This window comes from Lactuca sativa, chromosome 2, assembly GCF_002870075.4.
Source record: "Lactuca sativa cultivar Salinas chromosome 2, Lsat_Salinas_v11, whole genome shotgun sequence".
Taxonomy (NCBI): Eukaryota; Viridiplantae; Streptophyta; class Magnoliopsida; order Asterales; family Asteraceae; genus Lactuca; species Lactuca sativa.
This window is the reverse complement of record NC_056624.2, coordinates 25,579,602-25,584,899: the sequence shown is the minus strand read 5'-3', so window position 1 is coordinate 25,584,899 and position 5,298 is coordinate 25,579,602.

The following is a 5,298-nucleotide window of genomic DNA, read 5'->3' as shown; positions in this document are numbered from 1 at the left end:
ATTTACCAAGAAGTGATGATTATCTTGTGAAAACCTTCTTGAAACACAAGCAAAATCTTAAAATTTTTGGAGGAAGAAGATGGATGATCTTAGAGAGAATAGAGAGAATTTGGTAGAGTGTGTGTCTGTGTTTGTGGCTTCGGCCGAGAGTAGAAGAGAGGGGAGAGAGAGTGAGATGAAGTGACTAGTATGTATACATGGAGGATCTTGCATGGATACATGATGTATAAAATGGAGCTCGCACCTCCCAAAGTCAACCCTCCCTTAATCTCTTGTCCTTTCTTTCTTTTTTTTGTTTGTTTTTATATATGGGCCGAGATTTTTGGGCCAAGAAGAAATGGTGGAGAAGTTTGGGCCTATTAACTTTAGTTTGGATATTTGGATCCTAAACATAAAAATTTTCGGCCCATTGGGCTCTTGGAATCATACACGGCCCAACTAGAATAAAATAATGGGCTTATTGCTCACTAATGCTTAATTGGATTAGTTATGGCCCAATAAGGACCATTAAGGTTATAATGAATCATTCTAGACCCACATGGCCCAAAAAGCTTTTTGATTTATGAGTTAGGTCCAATTAGGATCTAATTAGGGCTTCTAACTCCAATGAGGTTGAAATGGGTGCTCATTGGTCCATTAGGCCCAATAAAGAACTCCTAGCTCAATATGGACTTAAGCCGGGATTCTTAGGTTTTTTAGATTCTTTGATGAACATTATTGATGAATCTATATGAGCATTGAGTGATATCTACTTAGAGCATAAGATTTACAATAGTTAAATGGTTACACCAGAATAAAATTTCCTAGCTAAAATGCTAGTTGTGACATCATCCCCCGGTTAGAGGGAATTTCGTCCCGAAATTATTTGAAACTAGTTTTTTGAAGGAAGGAATAAGTGAAAGTACTTTTTCTTCATTTGATCTTCTAATTCCCACGTGAATTCAGGTCCGTGTTTTGCACTCCATCGAACTTTCACGATAGGAATGCGACTTTGCTTTGTATACTTTACCTCCATATCCATAATCTCGACTGGTTCTTCAACAAACAGTAGATTCTCATTTATTTCAATCTCTTCCAAAGGGACGAAAAGGGTTTCATCTGATAGACACTTCTTCAGATTTGAGACATGGAGCACTGGGTGCATGTTGCTGAGCTCGACGGGTAGGTGCAGCTTGTATGCCACTGGACCAATCCGGGCAAGAATCTCGAATGGTACAATGTACCGTGGGTTCAATTTTCCTCTTTTCCCAAATAGAATCATTCCCTTCCATGGAGATACCTTTAATAGCACACGATCCCCGGCTTGAAATTCTAGTGGCTTTTGCAGCTTGTCAGCGTAGCTCTTTTGCCTGTCTCGCGATGTTAAAAGTCAAGCTTTGATTTGGACTATCTTCTTGGCTGCTTCACAAATGATTTTAGGTCCTGTAAGGGCACTGGCTGGTGATTGCCCTCTTGCTAGTTGCGTGTCACCCACCTTGGCCCAGCATAGGGGCAATCTACATTTACGACCATAGAGAGCCTCGAAGGGAGCAACCTTGATGCTTGTATGGTAACTGTTGTTATAAGAGAATTTGATCAGAGGCAAGTGGGCATCTGATGATTTTCTGAAGTCAATCACGCAAGCTGAGAACATATCCTCGAGCGTCTGAATGGTACGCTCTCTCTGACCATCCGTCTGTGGGTGGTAGGTGGTGCTCATATCTAGCTGTGTTCCCATTACCTTCTGAAGATATTGCCAGAATCTTGAAGTAAATATAGTATCTCGATCCTAGATAATAGATACTGACACTCCATGGAGTCTCACAACTCCTTGAGATAGATTCGGGTTAGCTTCTCCGTCTTATAGGATTCCTTTATTGGTAGGAAATGAGCGGATTTTGTTAGCCGATCTACAATTACCCATATTGCATCCAATCCGCCAGCTAGCTTGGGTAATTTTTTCACAAAATCAACGGTAATCCTCTCCCATTTCCACTTGGGTAGCACTAGTTGTTGCAGCAGTCCCGAGGGCTTTTGGTATTCCACTTTCACCTTGGCGCAAGTAAGACACTTGCCCACGAAAGTGGCTATCTGTGCCTTCATATTAGGCCACAAATATTGCTGCTTAATATCCAAATACATTTTGTCTAACCCCGTATGAATAGAATACCACGTGTTATGGGATTCATGCATGACTATATCTCTAAATCCCCCAATTTTGGGAACCCAAATTCTATTCATGAAGTAGTAGGTTCCATCGTCCTTGACTTCGAGCTCCTTCTCCATTCCTCGTAGCGACTCACTAGCAACATTCTCTGGCTTCAATGCATCCAATTGGGCTTCCATGATCTGTAAGGCTAGATGAGACTGGATGGTGATTGACAGGGTCTTCACACGACGACTTGAATACTCCCTCCGACTCAGGACATCGACTTCCACGTTAGCCTTGACTGGATGGTATTTGATCTCACACTCATAATCATTTAATAGTTCAACCCATCTCCTTTGCCTCATGTTTAGTTCTTTTGATTTAGTATTTGGAGGAGGCTCTTCTGGTCTGTAAAGATGGTGCACTTGGTACCATAGAGGTAGTGCCTCCAAATTTTTACGGCGAAGACCATCGCCCCAAGTTCGAGATCATGCGTGGTATAATTTACTTCATGTGTTTTCAGTTGTCTGGATGCGTAAGCAATTACCTTACCACGTTTCATAAGACACAACCTAAACCCTAATTCGAAGCATCACAATAAACTATAAAGTCTTCGGTTCCCTCTGGTAAAGATAGCACTGGAGCACTACATAGGGCTTGCTTCAAGGTTTGGAAGGCAATCTCTTACTTCTCGGTCCAGTTGAAAGGTACGCCTTTCTGAGTCAATGTGGTGAGGGGTTTGGCTATCTTGGAGAAGTTCTGAATGAATCTTCGGTAGTAGCCTGCGAGGCCTAAGAATTGACGATTTTCTGTTGGCATTGCCGGAGTTGCCCAACTTTCGATTGCTTTGATCTTGGAGGGGTCCACGTGTATTCCTTCTTGACTAACTACATGGCACATAAAGTTTACATTGCGGAGCCAAAATTCGCACTTGGAAAGTTTCACGTACAACTTTTCAGCCCGTAAAGTTTCTAAAATCCGTCGGACGTGTTGGCTATGATCTTCTTCACTTCGGGAGTATACGAGAATATCATCGATGAAAAAGATTATGAATTTATCAAGGAATGGGCGACAAACTCGATTCATGAGGTCCATAAATGCAGCAGGGGCATTCGTTAGAGCAAAGGGCATCATGACGAATTCGTAATGACCGTAACGAGTTCGGAAAGCAGTATTAGGAATGTCCACTTCTCGGACGTTGAGTTGGTAATTACCGGATCTCAGATCTATCTTAGAAAAGTAACTAGCTCCTTGGAGCTGGTCAAATATATCATCAATTCGTGGAAGCGGATACCGGTTTTTGATGGTGAGTTTATTTAATTCCCTGTAGTCGATGCACATCCTGAAGGATCCATCTTTCTTTTTAACGAAAAGAACCGGAGCTCCCCATGGTAAGAAGCTGGGTCTGATAAATCCTTTATTTAGGAGTTCGCTCAGTTGGCTTGATAATTCTTGCATTTCTGTAGGAGCCAACCTATAGGGTGATTTGGCGATTGTAGTGGCTCCAGGCACTAGGTCGATTCGGAATTCTATTTGTCGTTCTGGGGGTATTCCCGGAAGATCTTCTGGAAACACATTCGGGAAATCACACGCCACTGGGATGTTGTGAATGCTCGCTTCCTCTTTGGTTTTATCCACCACGCGAGCAATGAATGTGTAGTTCTTATTTTGTAGGCACTTTTGTGCCTTGATACTCGAGATAAGGCGAAGGTTTGTATCGGGTTTATCTCCGAAGATTATTAGGGTTTCGTGGTTAGGAAGATGAAGGCGAACGGCCTTCTCGTGACACATAATATCGACATGCTGGGGGCTTAACCAATCCATGCCGATGATCGCACCAAAACTCCTAATATTACAGGCATTAAGTTTATTTGGAAGGTGTGATTATTTAGAGTTAGTGTACACCCTACATAGATATCCTTAGTTGATTCAGTCTTCCCATTAGTCATTTCCACCATGAAGGCTTCACTGAGCTTCTGGGGTTGTTGTTTTAGTAAATGTTTGAACTTATTACTCACAAAACTTCGCTCTACTCCGTTATCAGATAAAATGCATGCATACGAGTTGTTAAGCAGGAATGTACTGGTGACAACGGCTGGGTCCTGCACTGCTTCACCCTGACCCATTGTCAGAACTCTCCTTGCAGTTCATGTCCCTTGATTGTTTGCGTTGGGGCAGTTTCGCCTGATATTCCTCGTTTTTCCACATCCGTAACAGGTATAGCTAGCTCCAGTATTGGCGTTGTTGTTGTTGTTGTTGTTGTTGTTGTTTGTCATCTAGTTCTGTTGAAGCTGAGTCCTACAATACTTTGTTGTATGGCCTTTCCGATTACACCTTGTGCAACTCATCTCTCGGCACTCCCTGTGATAGTGGAAGTTTCATTTGTTACACTTCGGGAGATTTCCCGAGTACTGCTTGGAAGCATTTGGTATGGATGAGGCTGGAGCATGTGGTGTGGTAGTAGCTTGTGTTGTAGCATGGCCAAACACCATTTGTTTCTTCATAGACGATTCCGAGTTTCGCTTTCCTTTTTGCTTGTTGTTTTTCCCTTTCTTTGTCTCTTCCTCCTTCTTAGCCTCCGCTACCACTGTCTTGGCACCTTTCTTATTGCCATGATGTACAGTTTCTTTGCCAGTCTCTTAGCACTATCAGACGTCTTAGGGTTTTCTGCAATGACATTCCCTTGAATACGCTCAGTCAGTCCCCAAACAAACCTTTCAATCTTTTTTCTCTTTTGAGGTGATCATTCTGGGACACAGAAGAGATAGCTCACTAAACCTGGATATGTATCAGTTGATCTTGGTGTTTTGGACCGTCAGGTTCCACAACTCTTGCTTTGTCTTCTAAATCTCACCTCTAGGACAATATTCTACTAACATCATCTCCTTCAGCTCTTCCCAGGGCATCGCGTTCGCCACCGGGAGTGTCATGGCTTCTATGTGACCATTCCACCAGGAGAGAGCTTGGTCCATGAATGTGCAGGCTACGACCTTGACCTTACACTCATCCGGACACTCAAAAATTTCGAAAACAGACTCTACTTTCTCAATCCATCTCTTCAGAGCTATGACGCCTCCCGTCCCATTAAAGGTCCAAGGTTTGGCGTTGGTGAAATCCTTGTAGGTGCATGGTCGTGTGGCTCCGTGGTTTGTCCCTTGCTTTGTGCTTCC